General features: G+C 36.6%; 1 long non-coding RNA gene across 1 annotated transcript; it reads left to right on the top strand.

Annotated features, from left to right (window-relative positions):
- The first annotated feature begins 22,382 nt into the window (after positions 1 to 22,382).
- LOC145134176 (uncharacterized) lies at positions 22,383 to 24,898 on the top strand. The gene is made up of 3 exons (XR_013718971.1): positions 22,383 to 23,738; positions 23,993 to 24,060; positions 24,315 to 24,898. It is a non-coding gene; the product is annotated as an uncharacterized LOC145134176 (long non-coding RNA).
- Positions 24,899 to 27,632: the final 2,734 nt, after the last annotated feature.

Raw genomic sequence — 27,632 nt, 5'->3', positions numbered from 1 at the left:
TTATTATTATTATTATTATTATATTCGTCTAAATAATTGGTTTTGATGCATCATTTTAATCCCTTCAATTATTAAACATAAAGATATTTAATTATAAATTTAACATACATATGTGCATATACATGTTAAACAAATCACATATAATATATATATTTTCGTAAATGTCATATGTAATTCTTGTCGTAGTAATATGGTAAATTACTTTCATATGAAGAACATATCATGATAAGTCTATCATAATTACATATCAAATGTTCAAAATTATGTTATCTTTTAAATATTGTCTTTTAAATATGTTGTGTAGGATAACCCAACAAAAAATAATAGAAAATAAACATAATCAAAATAGAAAAACTACAATCAAATAAATAAGAGCATTGGGTAGTTGAATGTATAAATAAAGAGGTTACATAAACATACATTTAAATCAAAAGAAAAAACTAACATTCGTCAACTTTGCTCAAACAAAAAAACCTATATCCATTTTATGAATCTTCTTTCTTCATTTAACATCATTCAACCATAGAAACTTGATGACAATTCTTCACTAACCTGCAATCAAAATATTTTTCTTGAAAAAGAAGAATCGGAAAGATATTCCAAGCAAAACATTGATGTTTGGAGAGTCACATTCAAGATTGAGTAATACACACAAATCACATATAAAGATTAAATGAGAAATTGAATATAAAGAAAGAATAGAAATGCTTCATTTGTTTTGGTTGAAAGAAAAAATCATATTACAATTACCATCGATGCGACATAACCCATTTCTTCAAATCACCGTATTTGGATCGTGAATGCTTCAACTATATGAAACACTTTGAATCACAATATCTTCAAATCCTTCTTACATGTAAGATTTTATATAACACAAAAGACACAAAAGATTGGCCTTTTTATAGTAAACTTTTCACTAAATGCTAATTAAACATAATATAAGTTATAAAACTTTTGAGTGTTAAATCATAATTAAGAAAACTTTTGAGTTGCATTAGTAAAAAAAGGGGGTTTCAAATGAATGTGGTTTGAGGAAGTTAAAAAAGGGGATTTCAAATGCATGAGATTCAAGAAAAAATGCTAGCTTTATAAGTATGTATGATGCGATGCTCTGATGCTGATGATGAAGAACTTCTCGAATACGTGAACGGATATTACCTGTGCCAGTTTGATGAAACTGAGTTCGAGTATACGGACGTTTGGAATCTGGTTAGAAATAAACCCTTTTTCATGTAGACGACTCTTTTATTCGTAATGTTCTATGTAATGTTTGTTAGTCGTTCATCTTTTATTTGTAATGTTTTCTGTAATGTTATTATGTTATTTCAAATGTTTGTTTTGTTTTTAATGTATCGTAATATATGTTGGTGAATTATGTTTCAAAAAATATATGATACAAAAGTTGTTTATATTAAACAAAACTACTAAAAACAAGTATTTCATAATAATGTATACAAGCTTCCAAACATCAAGTTATTTAGTATCCCAAATAATATTTGTCATCCTATTTCTGTAGAGAAATCCCGCATCTTTACATGACTTATCACTCTTCACTGGTACCCCCGAAGCAATAATTTCCATATACATGCTTACGAATACTCCACAATCCCCTCTATTAGTAATATATTCTTGTTGTGGCGTGTCTACAATATCAATAAACTCCACAACTGCGTTGTCTTTGTGTCCATCGGGGAAATCCCTCCAGTAGTCAATGGCATACAGCTCTTCGATTATACTATCCCCAAAACTTTTGAATTCTCCACCAGTCAAGTACGTTGTGAAGTAATTCATACATCGTGCTGAATCATAAATGTGTACTTTCCAAATATCTAAATGTAGCACTGCCAAAAACCAATGGGCATGAGGAACGTTTATGGGGAATAGAACATGCAAACAAAAACAAATTTAATAGTCATTAATTCAGTTCCCATATAAAATAAATAATTAATAAACTTAACTAACCATATCCACATCCTTCCATTTAGGATGGTCTCCAACACCATTTGCTATATTCTTAAGAAAATATGTTTTTCCGTTTTGCAAATTAAGTTCTTGAGGGAATATTGTCCACCTTGCGTTCGCCGGCCGTCTTTCCATGAGCAAGGCACTCCATATCGCAATATGTTGTACATTTTAAGATAAAAATGTTATAGTTTTTTATATAAGTTATCGTCTAAAAATGTAGTTAAAAATTATATTTAACGAATGTTACCGAAGAAATTAATCACCCAGCGTTAGTAACTGCAAGTAACCTCGACCAAAACTTCACATCCAGTGTGAGCATATGCAGCCTATGTTTAGTGTTTAGGTTGGAAGAGATCGTATTCCATTCTCTCCAAAAACTCAACGTACTGGCAGCTTCAACACTGTCGAGCAGGAGATGATTTGAAACATCATTACTCTCTTCATTCACAATGTCTTCATTTGCTTTTTCAGGACTCTTCACCATTTTTTTTCTTTGCTTTGGTGATTTTCTTCAATTTTGGTGTGGATTGCAACTAAAAAATTAACATGTTAAATAATTATCAATACGTTAATATTTTAAAAATATACCAAATTTAAAATATGAGTTTTGTACCACTGTGAACGGAATCCGCTGATACCATGCAACACCCCTCTTTCGTTGCGGCCTAACAATAGGAGTCATTTCTTTTGTGTGATGTTCAGCCACATCCGATGACGGCTCAACATGCGTAGCTGTAGGCCCAAATTCCCCCTCCAAACCATGAGTACCTATATCATCATTGTCAAAATGTGTATCATGGTAATATTTTTCTTCCTCCTCTTCATTTATCATTTCTTCCTCCTCCTCCACCTCTTCTCCTCTCGAAACCCTCTGTCTGGTTCAACATTTGTGTCTGGTTCATCTTTTTTCTGTAATACACGGTCTACTTTAGAACTTAAGTCAGCCACAATGCCTAGTAGACGCTTCACTAATGCCTTTGTGCTCGTCTTCTTCTTCTTTACCAATCTTGATGTGTCGTTTGACATATAACTTGTTTCTATTTCAAGATGTTGCGAGGAAGAAGCATTTGTGGCAGATTCAATCGAATATGTTTCTATTTCAGACTTGTACATCCTTCTTCGAGCAGGCGATGCAACATGAGGTGGACTATTTCGGACAGGACTATGTTGCCGTGGGGGAGACTCTACAGGGTTAAGAGTCCAATTGACATAACGAACATAAAACGACAACATCAGCTCCTCCGGGTTTGCCACGACATTAATAGGTTGGTTGTTAGGCTGCAAAAATCAGATTGTTAGTTTAACATGAAAATACATTCGAATTTGTAAATATAGATGATTGTTAATATAAAAAGCATACCAAATACACGTTCATTATTCGACAACATTGAACCCAAGTTAACGGTGTTTTACTTCTCCACGCCCTCATCCGTGGCAATTCTGTCGGCGTGCGTATATAAAATTTGGTTGCCTCTGGGAACGTCTCCAAAATCCATATCTATGAAAAAAAATGTAAGTATCGTTCTATTATACTATAAAAGTCATGATACAAACTTTTTATATAATACAAAACGAAGTTCAAATTTTTATAGTATAAAAAACTAAACAATGATAACTATTTAAATGCATTAGAAAGTAACCTTAAACGGAAGCATAAAACCGGGAACGGTATACTTGTGTACTTTCTTCGATTCGGTATTGGCCTGCTTCAATACTCTAAAGTCTTCTATTTTCTTAAACATTCCACGCATCAAACACGAAGTATATTTCCAGAAATACGTACCCCATGCAAACCTGCAATTTTCAATTTATTTATTATAATTAGTGCATTGCATACTACTGCGGGAATGCCTATTTTAAATGTAATACCTGTTCCAATCATCTATATAATCAGCAAGCTTGTATACTGCTGCAGGAATGCCCGTTTTAACATCCCGTCCGTGTAGACCCTTCAACATAAAAACAAGTTGGATATGCATCACAACATCTTCATCTTGTAGTGCCAAATAATTCGGGGACATAATCAAGTCTTCTAAATCTTTCAGCCGCAAACGTACATCAGAAATATCTAGGAACAACCGAGCACGGAGATTTGAATTTGACTGACCCTTTTCGTCATTGAGTAAATCCACATAAGGACCAACTTTTAAACCACAAATGAGAATATATTCAGTTTCACCAAAATCCAACTGGATCCCCTCTATATCAAACAGAAACCTCCCCATTTCAAATATTTGTTGACACCTTGCTTCGTGCAACATCATCATATGCACAAGTAAGGGATCACCATGTGGGATATGCATTCCTAAGAATATTCCAAAGGGGGAAGCTTCGAATAATACTCGTTGTGATTGTGTTAGGAGCGGAAAATAGTCTTTAATGATAGTCCCCACCACGCCTTTCAAAGTTAAATCAACTTTTTTTTGTTTGAGATCCTCGTGCTACACAACAAAAAAAAATTCTTATTTCATTTAAAACATTACTAATTGAAAATAAAAAACAAGGTTCCAAAATTACTTTTCTAATTAGGTTTATGAAATAAATAGCAACTGTCACACCCCGAAACCATTGGCGGAAACATTCCGGGGCGGAGGACGTCATGTATAGCATCACAACCAATGAATAACAGCAATCATAGCAACACAACCATTACAGTGAATACTTGAATAAAAACGTTTACATCTGTTTGAAATTCAGTTTGGATTACATCCAATTGTTTTGCATAATGAAAAACTTAAAAACTCTAAATGCTTTGGTTCCTCGAAAATCCAGCAAGTACCTGTCTACTGATTTCCTGAGAATACAAGCAGTTTGAAAAATATCAGCATAAAGCTGGTGAGTTCATAAGCAGTAATTTGTAATGAAAAACTGGTTGATGAGCAAGCCGAAATGTTTGTGTAATCTCAAGAAAATCCGATATTTTCTTTAGTGAAAAACGTAGTGTTATCGATTTCGTATACAACCATGAATATTCATTTCTGAAAAATCGTAGTGATATGCAAAATACTAATTCATGTGACTAGCTAAAGCTAATCATGAAATATATGTATTTAAATGTAAAACCGTAGCACAAATGATTCGGTTTTGAAAACCCTGGCTCGGCCAGTATGCATTGTATGTTTAGTTCTATTTGGTATGAATAAAACTATTGAAGAAAACCAGGTTGGTAAACTATCTGTGATTTATACATAATGTGAGTCGTATAACCATGCTTGATATGACTAGTGACCTTTCCAACGTTCTTCAGGCGTTAATGTTAAATGACATTTGTACATCTTAGGCGTGCCCGCCAAACTGTAGCTAACAGTCCAGATGTGGGATTGTCAGTCCCGAATAGATCTATTCACAAACCTCACGCTCTCCCTCCAGGAGACTCTGGTTATACATTGGTAGGATTTATCCCTGTACACCTAAGGGTACAGTAGTGAAGTAGCGCCTCACAGTATCGTACAATCTAGTTTACAAGTAATGCAGTAGCGTTCTACCGTAGTGAAAATCCGAATGTATATCGTGTTTAGTGATAAGTTACAATTATGAAAATCATAATAAAGTAATGATATAAACTGTAAACGGTTTCTGTTCCAGTGCATATGTTTAGTAGAGAAAGTTTCCATGCTTGATAAGTTTTTAGAGAAATCCCAAACTATACCGATTATAGTTTGCATGTATAACGTAGCGAATAGCGTATCCGTAAAAACTATGCAATTTTTATGAAAACGTCCCTTATGCTCGACATGGTACAAAAGGGAATTTAAGTATGAAATTTGCATAAGTTTTATGTGTATTCCGGAAAAACATTTATGTTTAATTTGTAAGAAAACATTTATGTTTAGCTTGTATTCCCCCCCCCCCCCCCTAAAAACATTAAAAATGTGGAAAAATGTAGGGGTATGAACTCACAGTTGTTGCGTGAAGTTGTTGACTGAAAAGAAGGTTCCCGAGTTGTTGCACGCGACACTTAACGAAATCCTATTAACAAATAAATACGTATATGTATCTAAATTAGCGATTTCGTTAGATAAAGTGTCAGAAAACCCTTGAATTTGGTTGAGGAATGTTACCGAGACTTGCTTGAATAGAAGTAGGTGAGTTTTCAGCCAAAAACACCACTTAAAAGGTGTCTACGGTCGAAGAGGAGTTTACGGTTCTTGAAGGCTTGGACCGTAAACTCAAGAAAAGAGTTTACGGTTTCTGAAATTTGGACCGTAAACTCAAGAACAGAGTTTACGGTTTCTGATGGTTGGACCGTAAACTCAAGAACAGGGTTTACGGTTCTTGAAGGTGGACCGTAAACTCAAGAAAATGGTCCTGCTTGCCGTTTTCGAAGAGATAATCTTTTCCAGGCGTTTCCAAGGGCTCCAAACGGTGTTTTACGGCGTTTCCCGGAGTTTAAATGCGTTTTTAAGTGTTTACGGTTTGAGATTCTTAGAGAGATGAGGAGAGAATGTGGCCAGAAATGTTCCAATGAGGGTGGGGGTATCGTATTTATAGGGTGAAAATGGGGTCCACTCGCCACTGACCGTAAACAGGGTTTACGGTCGTAAACCAGTTTACGGTCGTAAACTAGTTTACGGTCGTAAATCCCATTTTTGACCAAAAATGTTGATTTTCGAGATTTTCAGGTTTCCGCGCGATTTTTGGTTCCGACTTGTAAATAATTTAATTAAGCATAGCTAGATTATTTTATTTAAACCAAAATTTTGACGGAAAGTTAACGGATCTGAAATTTCATTAACGGAAATGCATAACAAAAAACGGAAAAAGTTTCGGGTTGTCACATCATCCCCCCGTTAGAGGGAATTTCGTCCCGAAATTTAAACATAGGATACAAATCATGGATTAGGAAAGAGATGCGGATACTTCTGTTTCATCTGGTCTTCGCGCTCCCAAGTGAATTCAGGTCCTCGCTTGGCATTCCAGCGAACCTTTACTATCGGGATGCGTCTTTGCTTTGTTCGTTTGATCTCTCTGTCCATGATTTCGACCGGTTCTTCCATAAAGTTAAGGTTCTCGTTGATTTCAATCTCGCCGAGAGGAATCACAAGTGTCTCATTGGACAGACACTTCTTTAGGTTCGAGACATGGAAAACAGGATGAATGTTGCTGAGTTCTCGGGGTAATAGGAGTTTGTATGCTACGGGACCGATCCTAGCAAGGATCTCGAATGGTCCAATGTACCTTGGGTTTAGCTTTCCACGCTTTCCGAAGCGTATCATGCCTTTCCAGGGTGAGACCTTCAGGAGGACGCGGTCGCCATCCTGGAACTCCAAGGGTTTACGTCTCTTATCGGCGTAGCTCTTTTGTCTATCTCGTGAGGCTTTCAGTCGTTCCCGGATTTGTACAATCTTCTCAGTTGTCTCTCGGATGATCTCAGGACCAGTGAGAGTACTGTCGGGGATTTGACCCCTGGCTAGCTGCGTGTCGCCCACCTCAGCCCAGCACAGAGGGGATCTACACTTGCGGCCACAGAGGGCTTCAAACGGCGCAGTCTTGATGCTGGTATGGTAGCTGTTGTTGTAGGAAAACTCCACCAAAGGAAGATGAGTGTCCCATGACGCGCCGAAGTCAATGACGCAGGCTCTCAACATATCTTCCAAGGTCTGAATTGTTCTCTCACTTTGTCCATCGGTCTGCGGATGATAAGCCGTGCTCATATCCAACTTAGTTCCAAGAGCCTTCTGCAAAGACTTCCAGAACCTCGATGTAAACCTGCTGTCTCGATCGAAGATAATGGATGCAGGTACACCATGAAGGCGAACTATTTCTTGAAGGTAGATCCGTGTGAGTCTCTCCATCTTGAAGTTTTCCTTGATTGGCAGGAAGTGGGCAGACTTCGTCAATAGATCGACAATTACCCAGATGGCGTCGTGCCCATTAGGAGTTCTGGGTAACTTGGTGATAAAATCCATGGTTATCCTTTCCCACTTCCACTCAGGTACTTCGGGCTGCTGAAGTAGACCTGACGGCTTTTGATATTCGACCTTCACCTTGGCGCAAGTCAGGCACTTGCCCACGAAGGTAGCAATCTCTGCTTTCATGTTTGGCCACCAATAGAGTTGTTTGAGATCCAGATACATCTTATCCGAACCTGGGTGAACGAAGTATTTAGTTTTGTGAGCCTCATTCATGACAACCTTTCTGTAACCACCGAACTTTGGGGTCCAGATTCGGTTCATGAAATAGTATACTCCGTCTCCTTTGACCTCTAAGTTTTTTTCCATTCCCCGCAAAGTTTCATCTGACATATTCTCGGGTTTTAAGGCTTCTAGCTGAGCCTCCTTGATCTGCGCGGATAGATGGGAATGGATGGTCATTGTTAGTGCCTTCACCTTACGCCCTGAATACTCCTTTCGACTGAGGGCGTCTGCTACCACGTTGGCCTTACCGGGATGGTAGCGAATTTCGCACTCGTAGTCACTGAGTAGTTCGACGCATCGTCGCTGTCTCATGTTTAACTCCTTCTGATTAAAGATGTGCTGCAGGCTCTTATGGTCGGTGAAGATGGTGCACTTGGTTCCGTAAAGATAATGTCTCCAGATCTTTAACGCAAAGATCACTGCTCCCAACTCTAAATCGTGAGTTGTGTAATTGACTTCATGTGTTTTCAACTGTCTTGAGGCATAGGCGATGACCTTTCCTCTTTGCATGAGAACACATCCTAGGCCCTGATTGGATGCATCACAGTAGACCACGAAGTCTTCTGTCCCTTCGGGCAGGGACAAGATAGGTGCGCTGCATAGGGCCTGCTTCAATGTTTGAAACGCAGTGTCTTGCTTGTCTCCCCAACTAAAGGTTACCCCTTTTTGCGTCAGGGTAGTTAAAGGCTTAGCGATTCTGGAGAAGTTCTGGATGAACCTGCGATAATAGCCCGCGAGACCCAAGAATTGCCGGATTTCTGTGGGTGTCTTTGGTGCAGACCAGTTCTCAATCGCCTTGATCTTGGAAGGGTCCACGTGTATTCCTTCCTTGCTAATCACGTGACCAAGGAAATTCACCTTCCTAATCCAGAATTCGCATTTCGAAAATTTCGCGTACAGCTTTTCTGCCCTTAACTTTTCCAACACCTGCCTTAAGTGTTGTTCATGGTCGTCCTCACTTCGCGAATAGACAAGTATGTCATCAATGAACACAATCACAAACTTGTCTAAGAAAGGACGGCACACCCGATTCATCAAGTCCATGAATGCTGCCGGTGCGTTAGTCAGACCAAAGGGCATTACTACAAACTCGTAGTGTCCATAGCGAGTTCAGAATGCCGTTTTAGGCACATCATTCTCATTAACTCGCAATTGATGGTACCCTGATCTTAGATCGATCTTTGAGAAATAACTGGCTCCCTGATGTTGGTCGAAAAGATCATCGATTCTGGGTAAGGGATATCGGTTCTTGATGGTAAGCTTATTCAGCTCTCGGTAGTCAATGCACATCCGAAAGGATCCATCTTTCTTCTTCACGAATAAGATCGGAGCTCCCCAGGGTGAGGAACTCGGCCTTATGAATCCTTTGCTGATCAGCTCATTGAGCTGACTGGATAATTCTTGCATTTCCGCTGGCGCTAAACGGTAAAGAGGTTTTGCTACAGGAGTAGCTCCGGGGATCAAGTCGATACAAAACTCGACTTGACGTTCGGGAGGGATTCCTGGGAGATCTTCAGGGAAGACATCAGGAAAGTTACAGACTTCGGGGATGCTCTCGAGGTCTCTAACTTTTCGCGCTTCGTCGACAACATGAGCTAGGAATGCATGGCACTCCTTCCGCAGATACTTCTGAGATTTGATGCATGAAATTGTTGGATAAGGTGTCTAAGTCCATAACTTATTTGGTATATACTTGACCCGACCCGGCATGGTCCATTTGGGTTGCACTTCACCCAAACTGTTTATGGATAATTTTATGAGAATTGTATACTTACGATTTATTAATATATTATAAGTTATAATATATTAATATAAAGTCATGTTATTTAATTAGTTTTAATCTTGAATTAATTATGAATTGATTTAGTGATTGAAAGGAAGACTAATTAAATCATGGGCTATTGTATTTATATGGTGTGGGCTAATGCTCATTTGTTATTGGGCTAAGCTTATATGGAAGTCCATGGATGATCCATGGAGCTTTTAACCCATGGATCCTTGGAAGAGGAAAAGACATGGGTTATTAGGGTTTCACCCTAACCATGCACACTATATAAACAAGCTTATGTTGCATGAAAAAGGCCCTAAGTGTGTGTGTAATAGTGGTGGCTGAAATCTAAGAGTTAGTATACTCTCTCATATATTTTCCAAGTTTGTGGTGATTTGTGATTTCCATTTGAGGCATTCACATTATTGGTGCTTGGCTCTCAAACTCCAAGGAATCAACAATCAACAAAATGTATGTAATTCATCTAGTCCTTTTATGTTTAAAAGTACCCCATGCCATGCTAGATAGGTTATAAACCTTGGAAAATAATATTTTGCATGTACCTTAGACAAACATAGATCCAAGGTTTATTAGGGTTGCATGTACACTTAGGAAGTGTTAGAATGCTGAAAACCCAACAGTGGTATCAGAGCCTAGGCTTGTTTGTTTGATACTTGATGCAAAATAGTGATAAAAAGTCGATTTTTTGCTGTCTGACTGATGAACTCGCCGAGTCCATGGGGGGACTCGCCGAGTTCATGTGTAAACTCATCCTACTCGCCGAGTAGGTTCGTGCACTCGGCGAGTAGGAGCCTCAGAATGCAGATTTTCGACTTTTGCCGCTGGAAATGGACTAGAAACATTACCCTAAACTGTTTTGGTGTTTTAAAACTTGTTTTAGTTGGTGTAATGGTTGTTCTAATCCATTTACAATAGCTTATATCAAAATTTCATGCTTTGTATGTGTTCATATAATTCTTGAAACTTTGATGATCATGTTCATGTTCTTATGAATTTAGAAGATGATAGGAATTATTTGCTGAATTGTTTAGGATTAATTCTTGATCATTTATGTGTTTTAATGGAGTCCATAATTTGTCCTCAAGTTATGGATATCCAAAGGTCACTTCTTTTAAACACACACTTAAAACACATAAGTTACATAAAATGAAGAGTCTTCATTTTTATGAACCTTTAATTCATAAGTTATGAAATGAAAAGTTTTGGATAGTTACAAAACTTGCCCTCAAGTTTTGGAATTTTTAAAGTTTCACACACTTTAATAAACTTTAATTCCAAACCCTTAGAGTTTTAAAAGTTAAAATTCAACCCTTATACTATTTATAACATTAATGGTTAATTATTATATATATGTATAAGATCAAGTCGTTTTACCGTTAGTAGGCCTCATTCACGAAGCCGGTCTATAAGGGGGGTATAAGGCTGTTGCCTATAAAATGGCAACTTAATGGGTGTCCATTCTCACCCACCGCTTCCTTGATCGGTGGAGGGTCGTTAGCTGAACGGGTAGGACAATGACTTTAAATTCTCATTAAAAGTATAATGAATATTATAAAGTAACTAAACCTTTTATAAATTCCCAATCTTAGTTACTTTAGGAAAATGTGAATATGGTGCTAACCCATGAAATTCACACTTTGTACCTTACCAAGTCGTTGGTGGAGCGTGTGTGGTTAACCGGCACACTAACTTGGACTAGTAAGGATCACGAAGGGTGACTTAATGTTTATCATAGATCGGTGGAGCGTGTGTGGTTAACCGGCACATCGATTAGGTGATAATATTAAGGGTACCAAGTGAGTTTGCATGGTTATTCATACCTTGTTTTGTGATCCTCGGCATCCCAGTCACAAAACCTGAAGGGCACAATCGAGATTGAAACATGCCATTGAAAAGTTCAATGAATCTCAAAAGATCTAGGAGTTTCAAATCCAATTAAAACCTAATAAATTATTTCGTTTTTCATGGTGGAAATTGGTGAATCGTCATTCACCTACCTTCAAATATTTTATAGCTTGGATTACGGCATCCCTCTTCCAATTTATAAAATATTGTGTTGGGTCCTAGCCTTAATATTTCATATTGGGTGTTATATTAAGGACTTGAATCAACTAACTTGATTTTCTCCCATTGTAGATGTCTGGTTCAGACAACTATGATCTTCCCAAATCGCTTGGAACAAGCTTTCCTCTTGAAGATGATGTCCCTCAACATCATGCTTCACTCCCTCCACCTCCTCCATTTATTCTCCCTGACCCACAAGCCCGAAGACTTGAAAGGTTCAAGATCACTCAAGCTCTACTAGAAATGAAACATAAAGACGGAAGACCTGTGTGCACTCATGTCTTAGGAATGAAGTCACACATAGACAGGTTGAGAATGTTGGGTGCTGTTATTTCAAGGAAGTTCGCTGTTGACTGGGTTCTTCAGTCACTTCCTGAGTCGTATGGTGAGTTTATTAAAGACTACCATATGACAGATCCTGACATAACCCTAATAGATCTTTCTTATTTGCTTGTTGCTGCTGAATCAGCAATGATTTGGCGCAATGGTCAAGCAAATATTGATGGAAGGTCTAATTCTCAAACTTCCATGGACATGGACAATGGTAACATTGGAAGTCCAGAAAAGCTTTCTCGTCCCAATAGAAGGGGATCGGCCTTGGTCAACCCGGTTGACGAAAAGGTAAAGGGAAAGGCTAAGTCTGTGATTGTCTCGTGTACCATTCCCAAAGAGTCTATATGTTTTTATTGTCATGAGAAGGGACATTGGAAGCGAAGCTGCCCTGAATACCTGAAATGTTTGAAAGTAAGTAGAGACAAAATGTTTGACTCGGCTTCAGGTAAGTCCACTATCTAACTTTGTTAAAATTCCTAATTGTTGATTCTTATTACATGATGTGACTAGGTTGCATCTTGATGTTTAGCAGGATCAAGCAAAAGGAAGGTTAAAATAAGAGTGTGCTGAATCTGATCACGAAGATGGATTTCTATCGCATGGTTCGAGGATCGGATTTTTGAGCTACTACTTAAAAGTTATGATAGATTGCTAGGAAATATGTAATATCATAGTTTTCATTTGAAGATGCATTGTAAGGAATATTTTTCCGCATTTTAAGTTTTGTTTAGTTTATTTTATATTATATCCCCTTACAATGGCATTTATGGAAAATTGATGTTTGTATGTTTCTAGCAATATTGGAAATATGAGTTTGATTCTCTCATATGTGGTAGTGTCTGAATTTACCAAATGAGGAAAGGTTCTCATCAGCCAAGCTTCAGTTAGACAGAAACTTGGAATCATACAAGTTGTATTGTATGATGAATGAGAATTTTCATCTTTGTAAAAATTGAGACTAATTCATTGATCACATGCATATGTGAGTCAATTGAAGGACTAAGGAATTAGGTACACTGGGTGTATACTGGTCAAGGTCCACCACAAAGATCAATTCGTCATGATTTACTAAAGATTAGTAAATATGGTTATACTTATAAGGTTAAGTATAATTCTGTAACATTGGAAAAGTTTCAATGTATGGCAGAACGGATGAGAAGAATCAAATTTGGCAGAAAGATAAAAGTTTCTCAAATCTGAAAAGATGGGAGAGTACTTTAGTATCATGTTTTTATGATCATCTTAATGATTATGAAACCATATCATAAATTCATACTCTAAGGACATCTTAGTGCATTGTTATGACTAAGATGAGGGGTCATGAATTGTTGGAATGGTTAAAATCAAGAAGATGGATCATACTTCGTTCCAAAACAACTCTTAGAGTCATAATCCAAGATTGTAACATTGAGTGACATAAAGTAAGGTTTAAAACACTTATCAAATGTAGTGTAAAATGTTTTCTACTCCTGTACATTTGAAATTGGTAAGTTGTGATGTCTTGGATAAGACAAAGACCAACAAAGACCAATTGTGTGAAGTGTTTATCTTGATAAGAATCTGCACTATCCCTTGAATATTTGTTTTGTCAAGGAATGGTTCTTGACTAGGGAAACTTACATGTCAAGAGGACAGTGGGAGTCTTTAAGATCCTGAAAGGATTTCAAGATATCAAGAGTAAAACCTGAGTTTTATCACTAGCACACGACTTAAGGTTTGCAACCTATTAAGTTGACATAATTCTTGTTTCTGTGTCTAAACAATTAAGACTATGATTACGGCATCCCTTTTCATAGTTCTGGAAATTGTTTAGACACACATGTGAGCTATCTAAGAAAGGGTGTACGAATCTAAATTTCAGAAGTCCAGCTGATTTCCGGAAATATGTCAGAGCTAGTGGGAGCATAAGTGTTATGCTGATAATCATCATGTTAGTGGGAGCATGATTATTATGTTTAGTGTTGCAAGTTAGCAATGTTAATTATAGAAAAACAAAAGTTTCAATTCGTAAAGTTGTAGGGATTGAAAAAGTTGTTTTGCTATAATTAAGGGAGAGGAAATTATACTTTATTTCAATTCTAAAAGCTTAGATTGAGTTTTTAATCATCTTTAGTCAAGGATATATATATGAATTTTATGTTGGAATGGTTCAACATAAGGAAATTCTATATATATTGCGTTCTCAAATTCGATTATGATTACGGCATCCCTCTTCATAGTCGATTTTTTAGAACATGGAAAATAAATAAAAAATATTGTAGCAAAAGACTGATCTAGTATCAGGTCTTTATGTGAGACATCATGAATCGTGTCCCATATGCTTCGGGTATAGGATCGGTCACATGTGCTATAATATTCATCCGTTCTAAATTTTTTCAAAATGCTTAGAGCATTAAGAGGGAAAAAGGAATAGAACCGGATATGACTAAAATGATTAAGCAATTGTCGAGGACAATCTAAGGTTCACCAAAGATTGGTTGCTCAGGGACAGTTGGAAGTATGATGTAAATTGTTGGAAAGGGCCATATTGACATATTCTGAAAAAAGGTGACTCTTGTTCGGAAGTGATAGTCGAAATGGGACTATGGAAATGTCTCCATAGGTGGAAGTTGTTCAATCTGTGTAAGATTAGAAAACCTTAGTGCAAGAAGGATGTTCAAAGCAATGTACTTTGAATATGAGAGTTCGTTTCCATAGAGTTGATCTCCTTTGGAATCCTCTGTAATGACTGATGACAAGGTTTTGGTGACCTTGTGCATAATCATTACGAGAGGATCAGTGCATATAAGTTTAAAATCTAACAGTTTTTTTGGTAAATGGTAGGAATTAGGAATTCTTACATTTACAATAAGGATTTGGGATTGTGAAATGAGTATCATTGGAATCATGTTCAATTGATCTATTTCACAAAGTAAAGATCATAGACAAACATAGTGTGCATACTTGGAGTATGGCATAACTATTGTTTAGAAAAACAAAGTGTACATGCTAGGAGCATGGGACGACTGTTGTTTTTGTTCAAGTATTAAGTTGATTATTTGAAACATTATACAATGAATAATGTGTAATCAATATGGTGATAAATAAAAGGTGGTTTTATTTATATTCAAAAGGGTTCTGAGACCATATTGGATTCGATTATTATTGTGTTTCACTTTGCATGTTTTGACTTCCATAATAACTAGGTTATTCTTTCCGAATGATTAAGTTATTTAAACCATCCACAGTTGGTCATATGTTGGAAGTAGATATGAATCAAGACTGTCATGAGTTGGTTGTAGAGGTCTAAGATGTTGGACATGGCTACAACACTCACGAGTGCTCATAAGTTATGAGTATTGGATTCAACCCACGCTCACTTGCATCACTTCATGGAATTTATCTCGAGTGATCGTGAGACGGTAATATCATATAAGTCTTCAAACCTAGAGATATGAGTTGTTACCTATGAGTTAGTTGTGCATTGATTGCACGTAAACGCGTCAGTAACTTGATGTTATAAAACGTGCCTTTGTGTATAATTCAACAAGTAGTAGAAACAAGTATATGAGTCGAAGTTTATCTGTTCCTTCTTGTCCTTGGAGGATTAGAAGCGATATGTGGGCCCCTCGATGATTTTGTTTTGACCTATGTACCGGGCCCGGTCAGAACCTAATTGATGTGTTCAATTTAGTTATTTGTCAAACAAATCGCAAAATCGGGAAACAAACTGCTGGACAATAAGTACGACGTTGTTCCATGTATTTGTCCAGCTGATATCATGAGAACAGAGGATTATATGATCACTTATCTAAAATGGCGCTTCATAGTTCAACAGAGTTTTCGAGAGCTACGATTGTTGGTTGGTTCCTGAAGTAACATACGCAAATACAGTTATTAGACTTATCCAAGTGGGAGACTGTTGGATAAGGTGTCTAAGTCCATAACTTATTTGGTATATACTTGACCCGACCCGGCATGGTCCATTCGGGTTGCACTTCACCCAAACTGTTTATGGATAATTTTATGAGAATTGTATACTTACGATTTATTAATATATTATAAGTTATAATATATTAATATAAAGTCATGTTATTTAATTAGTTTTAATCTTGAATTAATTATGAATTGATTTAGTGATTAAAAGGAAGACTAATTAAATCATGGGCTATTGTATTTATATGGTGTGGGCTAATGCTCATTTGTTAATGGGCTAAGCTTATATGGAAGTCCATGGATGATCCATGGAGCTTTTAACCCATGGTTCCTTGGAAGAGGAAAAGACATGGGTTATAAGGGTTTCACCCTAACCATGCACACTATATAAACAAGCTTATGTTGCATGAAAAAGGCCCTAAGTGTGTGTGTAATAGTGGTGGCTGAAATCTAAGAGTTAGTATACTCTCTCATACATTTTCCAAGTTTGTGGTGATTTGTGATTTCCATTTGAGGCATTCACATTATTGGTGCTTGGCTCTCAAACTCCAAGGAATCAACAATCAACAAAAGGTATGTAATTCATCTAGTCCTTTTATGTTTAAAAGTACCCCATGCCATGCTAGATAGGTTATAAACCTTGGAAAATAATATTTTGCATGTACCTTAGACAAACATAGATCCAAGGTTTATTAGGGTTGCATGTACACTTAGGAAGTGTTAGAATGCTGAAAACCCAACAGAAATGATACGGAGGTTCGAGCTAAGCTTATCACCGTAATCATAAGGGCTTCGCCAGAGGGAAGATTGAGACGGATGGCTTTCTCGAAGCAAAGAATATCAGCATGATTGGAGCTCAACCAATCCATGCCGATAATGACGTCGAAGCTCTTGATGGACACAGGCATAAGGTCGATGGAAAAAGAATAGTTGTCTAGAGTAAGAGTGCAGCCTATGAATATATCGTTAATGCTCTCCATCTTTCCGTTAGCCATCTCGATGGTAAATGTTTCGGTTAGAGGTTGGGATTTACACTTGATTAGATGTTTGAATGAATGACTAACAAAACTCCTCTCTGCACCAGAATCGAAGAGAATGCATGCATAAGAGTTGTCAAGGAGGAACGTACCCGTAACAACGGTAGGATCAGCAACTGCTTCATTCTGACCCATCGCCAAAACTCTCCCTGTATTGCCACCAGTCGTTGATTTGGGGCAGTTTCTCCTGTAGTGCCCAACCTCTCCACATCCATAGCAAGTTTGACCAGCGCCCGCTCCCGGAGCCTGGTTGGTTGGTTAGGCCGGTGTTTTGCAGTATCGAACTGTGTGTCCCTTCTTCCCACAATTGTTGCAGATCAACTCATGGCAGGGTCCGTGATGATGGAAGTTACACTTGTTGCACAGAGGTAGCTTCCCAGCATAACCACCGGTAGGAGATTGGGTGGTTGGAACAGCAGTGGGAGCAGCAGCAGGAGCAGTAACAGCATGAACTGCCACTATTTGTTGTTTCTTGGAGGACTCCTGCAAAGACTGACCCTTTCGTTTGATGCCCGACTTCTTCTTCTTCCCACCGCTTTCCTTTTGTGGCTCAGAGACAGCTGCCACCTCATCCAGATCGATTACATGATCGATCAGAGTCTGACCCAGATCCTTAGCGCTTTCAAAGTTAGTCGGCCTAGCAGCCAAGACATTTCCTTTGGTGGGTTGCGTCAGTCCCCAGATGTATCTCTCGATTTTCTTGCTTTCCGGGGTGACCATTCCCGGATAGAGAAGCGCCAGATCAAAGAATCTAGCAGTGTAGGCAGCGATGTCGGAACCCTTCATCTTCAAGTTCCAGAGTTCGTGCTCCAACTTTTGCACTTCGCCCATCGGGCAGTACTCAGCTAGCATGAGCTCCTTCAGCCTTTCCCAACCCATGACATTACCCACTGGCAGGGTTAGGGTTTTGACTCGACCATTCCACCAGGTCAAAGCTCTGTCGGTGAAGGTGCAAGCGGTGAACTTCACTTTGTTTGCTTCAGAACAGACGCAAATTTCGAAGATGGATTCGATCTTCTCGAACCATCGAGTCAGGGTGATGACACCTCCATTTCTGTCGAAGGACTTGGGTTTCGCAGTCATGAAGTCCTTGTAGGAACACTCTTTCTGATGTCACTGACTTCCATCTTGTCTCTGGGGGTCGGTTCCACCTCCAGCTCCACCAGCGTTCACTTGTGCCATTGCTGCAGTCACGGCGGCGGTAACTGCTGCTTGGAACATGACATGGTCGAACTGAGGAGGTGGTGGTGGTGGCGGAGTGTCGTTGTTCCTTCGGTTGGGCCTTGGTCGAGGAGGCATCTTGTTGTAGAAACAATCAGGAAGAAGAGGATGGTAAGTCCTCGAGATATATATAAAAGAACAAAATATATCTCATCCTGATAATGAAAGTATTCTACCGAGCGATAATCATAGAAAGGTTACTAACACAGGTAAGTTATCGCTTAAGGAAGGGGGTAGCAATACTTAGAGTGAATCTGCGTACTAAGTTTGGCTCTAGCGAAAATACTCCTATAGTATTTTATGAGAGATGATTTTTGGTAAGTTTTAGGCCTGCTGTAGCACCACAGTCACAACCAAACACATGTTGGTCATGTCTCGTCTGAATATAGTTGATCAGGCTATATTCACCCTAGACATGATTACATAACTGCCCAGGTTTAACCGCAGCGTTCCAGCATCCGAAATACTTTTGTTTAGTTCTACTAGCGACACGAATCCTGTTATGTATGCATGCTCGTATACTTTTATTAAAATACTTTATATTTTGAAAGTATACTTTTAGGGTAGAGCACTTAGGCCCCTTAGTGTTTATAGGTGTATACCACGTAAGGTTCGGTATACTAGTTCGCTATAAACATGGGCTCTGATACCAATCTGTCACACCCCGAAACCGTTGGCGGAAACATTCCGGGGCGGAGGACGTCATGTATAGCATCACAACCAATGAATAATAACAATCATAACAACACAACCATTACAGTGAATACTTGAATAAAAACGTTTACATCTGTTTGAAATTCAGTTTGAATTACATCCAATTGTTTTGTATAATGAAAAACTTAAAAACTCTAAATGCTTTGGTTCCTCGAAAATCCAGCAAGTAACTGTCTACTGATTTCCTGAGAATACAAGCAGTTTGAAAAATATCAGCATAAAGCTGGTGAGTTCATAAGCAGTAATTTGTAATGAAAAACTGGTTGATGAGCGAGCCGAAATGTTTGTGTAATCTCAAGAAAATCCGATATTTTCTTTAGTGAAAAACGTAGTGTTATCGATTTCGTATACAACCATGAATGTTCGTTTCTGGAAAATCGTAGTGATATGCAAAATACTAATTCATGTGACTAGCTAAAGCTAATCATGAAATATATGTATTTAAATGTAAAACCGTAGCATAAATGATTCGGTTTTGAAAACCCTGGCTCGGCCAGTATGCATTGTATGTTTAGTTCTATTTGGTATGAATAAAACTATTGAAGAAAACCAGGTTGGTAAACTATCTGTGATTTATACATAATGTGAGTCGTATAACCATGCTTGATATGACTAGTGACCTTTCCAACGTTCTTCAGGCGTTGATGTTAAATGACATTTGTACATCTTAGGCGTGCCCGCCAAACTGTAGCTAACAGTCCAGATGTGGGATTGTCAGTCCCGAATAGATCTATTCACAAACCTCACGCTCTCCCTCCAGGAGACTCTGGTTATACAGTGGTAGGATTTATCCCTGTACACCTAAGGGTACAGTAGTGAAGTAGCGCCTCACAGTATCGTACAATCTAGTTTACAAGTAATGCAGTAGCGTTCTACCGTAGTGAAAATCCGAATGTATACCGTGTATAGTGATAAGTTACAGTTATGAAAATCATAATAAAGTAATGATATAAACTGTAAACGGTTTATGTTCTAGTGCATATGTTTAGTAGAGAAAGTTTCCATGCTTGATAAGTTTTTAGAGAAATCCCAAACTATACCGATTATAGTTTGCATGTATAACGTAGCGAATAGCGTATCCGTAAAAACTATGCAAGTTTTGTGAAAACGTCCCTTATGCTCGACATGGTACAAAAGGGAATTTAAGTATGAAATTTGCATAAGTTTTATGTGTATTCCGGAAAAACATTTATGTTTAATTTGTAAGAAAACATTTATGTTTAGCTTGTATTCCCCCCCTGAAAACATTAAAAATGCGGAAAAATGTAGGGGTATGAACTCACAGTTGTTGCGTGAAGTTGTTGACTGAAAAGAAGGTTCCCGAGTTGTTGCACGCGACACTTAACGAAATCCTATTAACAAATAAATACGTATATGTATCTAAATTAGCGATTTCGTTAGATAAAGTGTCGGAAAACCCTTGAATTTGGTTGAGGAATGTTACCGAGACTTGCTTGAATCGAAGGAGGTGAGTTTTCAGCCAAAAACACCACTTAAAAGGTGTTTACGGTCGAAGAGGAGTTTACGGTTCTTGAAGGCTTGGACCGTAAACTCAAGAAAAGAGTTTACGGTTTCTGAAATTTGGACCGTAAACTCAAGAACAGAGTTTACGGTTTTTGATGGTTGGACCGTAAACTCAAGAACAGGGTTTACGGTTCTTGAAGGTGGACCGTAAACTCAAGAAAATGGTCCTGCTTGCCGTTTTCGAAGAGATAATCTTTTCCAGACGTTTCCAAGGGCTCCAAACGGTGTTTTGCGGCGTTTCCCGGAGTTTAAATGCGTTTTTGAGTGTTTACGGTTTGAGATTCTTAGAGAGAGGAGGAGAGAATGTGGCCAGAAATGTTCCAATGAGGGTGGGGGTATCGTATTTATAGGGTGAAAATGGGGTCCACTCGTCACTGACCGTAAACAGGGTTTACGGTCGTAAACCAGTTTACGGTCGTAAACGAGTTTACATCCGTAAACTAGTTTACGGTCGTAAATCCCATTTTTGACCAAAAATGTTGATTTTCGAGATTTTCAGGTTTCCGCGCGATTTTTGGTTCCGACTTGTAAATAATTTAATTAAGCATAGCTAGATTATTTTATTTAAACCAAAATTTTGACGGAAAGTTAACGGATCTGAAATTTCATTAACGGAAATGCATAACAGAAAACGGAAAAAGTTTCGGGTTGTCACAGCAACATACTTTTTATATATAACTAAATACACAAAAGAAAAGGGCAGTAAAAGCAGAAAAAAAATCATTTTCAATGTCATTCCGCGGAGGCTAGAGGTCATTTCGCAGAGGCCTCTCTGCGGAGTGACCTCTACCCTCCGCGGAGACCTGCATTTCTTCGATTATAACATTCCGCGGAGGTAACACATCACTCCGCGGAGCACCCTTTACGGACTGACGTCCCCCTCCGCGGAATGGATCATCCCTAAATTCGTCCCTGTGATTTGTAAACCTAAAAAATTCTAAAACTGTATACATATTCAATGTAATAAAATGAGTTTTCCTCTAATTTGAATCATATTCGACATTAATAATTAGATGGGAATGTGAGAAATACCCGGGAACCGTATCCATCGTCCATAACATCGGAGAATTCGCGGTCCATCGGTGACGGATTTCAACAGCTATATACTCAATTTCGCCGGATTTGAAGTCCTTTGACGGCGTATTCCGCCGGAGTTGAAGTCCTCGTCGGATTTGAAGTCTTCGATGAACGATGATGCGAGGCGATGCAGAGTGACGAACACAAACGGGGACCAGTGGGGACCAAATGAGGACCCCTTCGTTTTTCTAAAAAAAAAGGGTTGCAATTACGAAATTCCCCCCTCTACGCGGAGATTTCATGGTTCCGCGGAGGTCCGCGAAGGGTCCTCCGCGGAATGTGTGTCTATAGCCGGAAAAATCGATTTTTATGACTAAATTTCGAAATTGACCCCCACTTTTTGTCTATTTGCGGTATTTTCCCTTAAAATTATTCGGTCAAGGTTTGAAAAAGTCAAATAACATAATAACAACTCCCCTTATATGTACAACCATTCAGAAAAATCATATCTTATTGGTCAACCATTGAAAAAGTCACCCAACCTTTGAATTAGTATTCCTCATTTTAATCCACATGAATCGGTCAACACCAACTACATTTTATATAATATCTCATCTCACTGTTCAATCATCACTCCCCTTCTCCCCATAACTAAACGATCGTCACCCCTCTTCTCCCCCACCATCAGTCGTACAGCCAACATACCACCACAAATTCGTCGCCTTCATCACCTATGAATTCGAAATTTTGCCAAATATACGTGGATTTTGGCCAGTCTCCCATGTATCTAACTTGCTATTGAATCGGTCAATCCCCCCTTCTTTGCTCCTTATCCATCGAATAACCTTAAAAACCCAGAGGTTGCCCTCATTATCATCAAAATCTCTTTAATCCTTTTCTCCGCCCTAAATCAAGTTTTTCCCTATCTCTAACGTCACCCTCATCCACCATCTGCTTCACAAACTTCTCTTTCAACCACCGCCGTACTACCTTTCTCTCACACTTTTTCCGACTACAAATCAAACGATCATGAAGGCACCAACATAACACCCTTTTTGGCTCTCTCTATCCCCCCCTCTCTCTCTCTCACCCTCTCTCTCTCTCTCGGACAAACACGCACCACTCACCATCATGACAACACACCACCATGAAATTTGAATCCTATATCTAAAAACCATTAAATTGTATCATTTGTCCAGGTTTGATTTCATATGAAACTTTTTTTTCCTCATATAATCGAAAAATCACATGGATTTCCTAACCTTAATACGCATTTGTGGGCAAGGCCATCCAGGTAAGCCGAAAATTTACTCTCTTTGCCTTCTTTTTCCTACTTAGCCACCGAACTGGATTTTCTTCTTGGTGCCTTCTATTTACTCGGATTCACCAAGGTAGCTTCTTCATCTTCATTCAAGAACATACAGTTCGATGTTCAGCCACAATTCATCTCTTCAGGTTTGATATATCTCTCTTACCATAAAGAACTTTAATCGATTCAATCCTCACTCAATCGATGCTCTTGGACTTGAAAGTGTTTCCCTCACCGCCATCTACCACCACAAACCATCACCAGATATACGAAGAAGAAACACACACACACTACTGCCTCATTTGAAGGAAAACCTCGAAAATCCCTCAAAACGAATTTGAATTTTGTGTTTTGTGGTTTCTGTATATGAAACCATAATCTATACTCTCGATTCTTGAACCTGGGTTTTAGGCCACCTTCCTATCAGCATCAGGTTATAGCTTCCTCACTCTCAGACTTCAAAAAAATCAGATTAAAAAATATTTTACCCCTGAATACATAAATTTGTAATACATTTGACTCTTTTTTGTCGTCTCTCAAGCTCACCAACCATATCTATCTAAAAACCACCATTACATTTCCTGAAATGGTTATTGATTTAACATTTCACTTATTTTTTTGTTGGTCTGGTTGGTTGCAGGTTTAATGAAGTTTTCAAGAAATACAAGCTTCAAGAAGTAGATCGTATTTCCTAATTTCTCTTGTGTTTATAGGTATTTGACAAATTTGTAGTCAGATATGACTTTTGGTGTTTAGATTTACAATTGAAATTAGTTTAGCTTCTTTGCTAGGATCTAGGTGCTTCTAAATAGATGTAAAAATTCTTCCTTTTTCTTCTTTTTGTAGATATAAACTTTATTTTTGGTTATTGGTTCTTGCAAAAGTTGTGACTTTAGCTTATTTGAAGATTTTATGATGTGATTTGGTACATTCAGTGCACATTATTCCTATATATGTTTTTGTATAGTGATCCCTTAAAGACCAAAATGTCATCCTTGAAGGTACTTTGGAGGGAATATATGGACCTAACTACAGGTAAGAACATGCTTTGTTTAACCTGGATAAGACAAATAAATGAAATTAAGAAATTATATTAGAAAAATGAAAGAGCATTAAGATTTATTGCATTTTTCCCAATCATGGGCTAAATGTCATAATTAACAATGTATGTCATTTTTTGTCTAAGATAACAACATACATTAAGTTCTATTTATTTATTTATTATTTTGTTTTTCTTATTTGAGCATCTTACACTATCTATAACCCTTTCAATACAAAACTTGTTTCAGGTCGACTGGATGTGATTGGATTTCTATTTTTCATCACACGGACCATTGCAAGAGAGAAAGAGGAAGGAGTATGGGTGGTGGTGTATGCGCCTGATTAAGGCTAAAATGAACATTTAGAGTCTTGGTGAAGTCTAAAACGAATTTGTCAAGTGTGTCTACTAGATCTTGAATATGGTTTTTCAGTTCAAAGTTAATTACCATTTTTAGGTTTTGGATAATAGTATTTTGAAAGTTATGTTAACATTTTTTGCAGATATGAAATGGCAAGGCTAAAAGACATTTAAATGACATGTCAAACAAAACCAAGGTTCCCTTCTTACATAAATTCCCGAGAGTACCTCAATGGCAAAAATACACGTAAGCTTCCTGTTTCCAAGATTATGTTATTTATAATATACAAAATTTCATGGAAGAATCTTCAAATATCATAGTAGACGTAGTAACCAATTGTATCCTACTTTCGTTTCATGGAAGCATCTGTTAAAACTATGTTATTATGAATTTATGATAATAGGCGATGACAAGAACATAGTAGAAAATTTATGTGTTAATTGGAGAAGCCAAGGTGGCTTTCCACTCAAAGATCAAGGAATTTGTTTTGCCTGCTTCTAGGAATTTGTTTTATCATGACTAGGCAACATGACTTGCAAAAATAAGTAGTCTTTTACACTTAAAAATAGTTATGACTAAATTTTACATAGGAAATAGTCTAACTGTCAATTTTAATCTTGACAATTATAACTTGGACAAAAATTGAAAAAGAACGATTCCATAGGGACCAACATTGGTAATATTATCTTATACTTTAATTAAGTTTTATAATATTTGCAAGATTTGTCATTTACTTTTTTTGAAAAATTATATCAAAGTTAAAGGATAAGAGAAACTACAATTTTGTTACCGTGTATAATTTGTTTCAACTTTTCAAGGGAACAATGACCACTATTAAAAAAATAAAAGCTAGGCTATTCACATAGACAACATGGAGACCAAAATAATCATGAAACCAAAAAAGGACCAATTTTCGCAACAAAAGACTTTTTCGTACTAAATATACAAAAATCAGTAGTTAAAACTATAAATTGCTCGAAAAAAGAAATACAATTGTTGGGGATTTGTTGGATTTCATGACACCTTTGTTGGGGATTCATTTATCTTTTCACCTATCCATATAATAAAATAATTCAATGTCTTGGTCGTTTCGGGGTGTTGTTTAGTGTTTTTCTGAAATCTATATAAGTGTTCTTCATAACAGTGACCTAAAGGTTTTTTGTTGGTTCAAACCATTGTTGTTTGTCCTCATTGGCTTGGTGTTGGTGTAGTTATTTTTTATTGGCATTGTGTATATATCTAACATTTTTCATTGCTACATTGGTGATAGTTTTCTATTTATGCAATTCAAACATTTTGTATTTTATCCATCTCCCCGTTGACATTTAGTTTAGTTTTATTTTTTGATGTTAATAAGCTTATTTTGTGTTGATTTAGTGTTTGTATTTGTCTCTTTTTGTTAAAAGCTTTGAATTTGCATTAATATTTGTTTTTTATAGTTCAATGACTGTGGTTGAAATTTTATTAAAGTTTAAATTAATAAAAGTTATTAATTAAAATTAGGATATTATTAAAAGGACAAACAAATTAAGTTTTACAATATTTCCATCTTTTATAGAAAATTTCCATCTAATATACATAAAGATTTTTTTTATTAATTTTTTAAAATTTTTTATGAATCAACAAAAGTTATTTATATTGGATTGGATACTTATTTTCTACAAAGCTAAATTTATAATGGATCGGATATAACTCATTTTTAGTAAATGCTAAATTTTAAACTCTAAGTCCTAAGCATTAAACCACAAATGCAAAACACGAAACCCTATACCTTAAAAAAGCAATCATACATACTTATAAAACTAGCATTTTTTCTTGAATCTCATGCATTTGAAACCCCATTTTTTAACTTCCTCAAACCACATTCATTTGAAACCCCCTTTTTTAACTAATGCAACTCAAAAGTTTTCTTAATTATGATTTAACACTCAAAAGTTTTATAACTTATATTATGTTTAATTAGCATCTAGTGAAAAGTTTACTATAAAAAGGTTAATCTTTTGTGTCTTTGTGTTATATAAAATCATACATGTAAGAAGGATTTGAAGATATTGTGATTCAAAAGTTTTCATATAGTTGAAGCATTCACGATCCAAATATGATGATTTGAAGAAATGAGTTATTTCACATCGATGGTAATTGTAAGATGATTTTTTCTTTCAACCAAAACAAATGAAGCTTTTCTATTCTTTCTTTATATTCAGTTTCTCATTTAATCTTTATATGTGATTTGTGTGTATTACTTAATCTTGAATATGACTCTCCAAACATCAATGTTTTGCTTGGAATATCTTTCTGATTCTTCTTTTTCAAGAAAAATATTTTGATTGCAGGTTAGTGAATAATTGTCATCAAGTTTCTATGGTTGAATGGTGTTAAATGAAGAAAGAAGATTCATAAAATGGATATAAGTTTTTTTATTTGAGCAAAGTTGACGAATGTTAGTTTTTTCTTTTGATTTAAATGTATGTTTATGTAACATCTTTATTTATATATTCAACCACCCAATGCTCTTATTTATTTGATTGTAGTTTTTCTGTTTTGATTATGTTTATTTTCTAATATTTTTTTGTTGGGTTATCCTACACAACATATTTAAAAGACAATATTTAAAAGATAACATAATTTTGAACATTTGATATGTAATTATGATAGACTTATCATGATATGTTCTTCATATGAAAGTAATTTATCCATATTACTACGATAAGAATTACATATGACATTTATGAAAATATATATATTATATGTGATTTGTTTAACATGTATATGCACCTATGTATGTTATAAATTTATAATTAAATATCTTTATGCTTAATAATTGAAAGGATTAAAATGATGCATCAAAACCAATTATTTAGACGAATATAATAATAATAATAATAATAATAATAATAATAATAATAATAATAATAATAAATATATATTTCCAAGTACCGCATTCATTTGAAACTCACACTACAACTCAAGAGTTTTCTAATTTATGTATATTTATTAGTTACAACTCAAGAGTTTTTAACTTATGATTATTAATTAGTAATCACTAATAACTTTTTATTTTCCTTTCTTTTATAAGGTCGTAAAGTTTTGCTCATTAAAAACATTAATGTATTTGAAGAGATTTGTGATTTAAATATGAAGTGTTAATATAAATGTTATTATAGATGTTTTAGTGTTTTTATGTTATTAAAAGTTATAGTGTTTATT

This window comes from Lactuca virosa, chromosome 8 (assembly GCF_052849685.1).
Source record: "Lactuca virosa cultivar CGN04683 chromosome 8, Lactuca_virosa_CGN04683_v6, whole genome shotgun sequence".
Classification (NCBI taxonomy): Eukaryota; Viridiplantae; Streptophyta; class Magnoliopsida; order Asterales; family Asteraceae; genus Lactuca; species Lactuca virosa.
The sequence above is the reverse complement of the archived record's forward strand: the minus strand, read 5'-3'. Positions and strand labels throughout refer to the sequence as shown.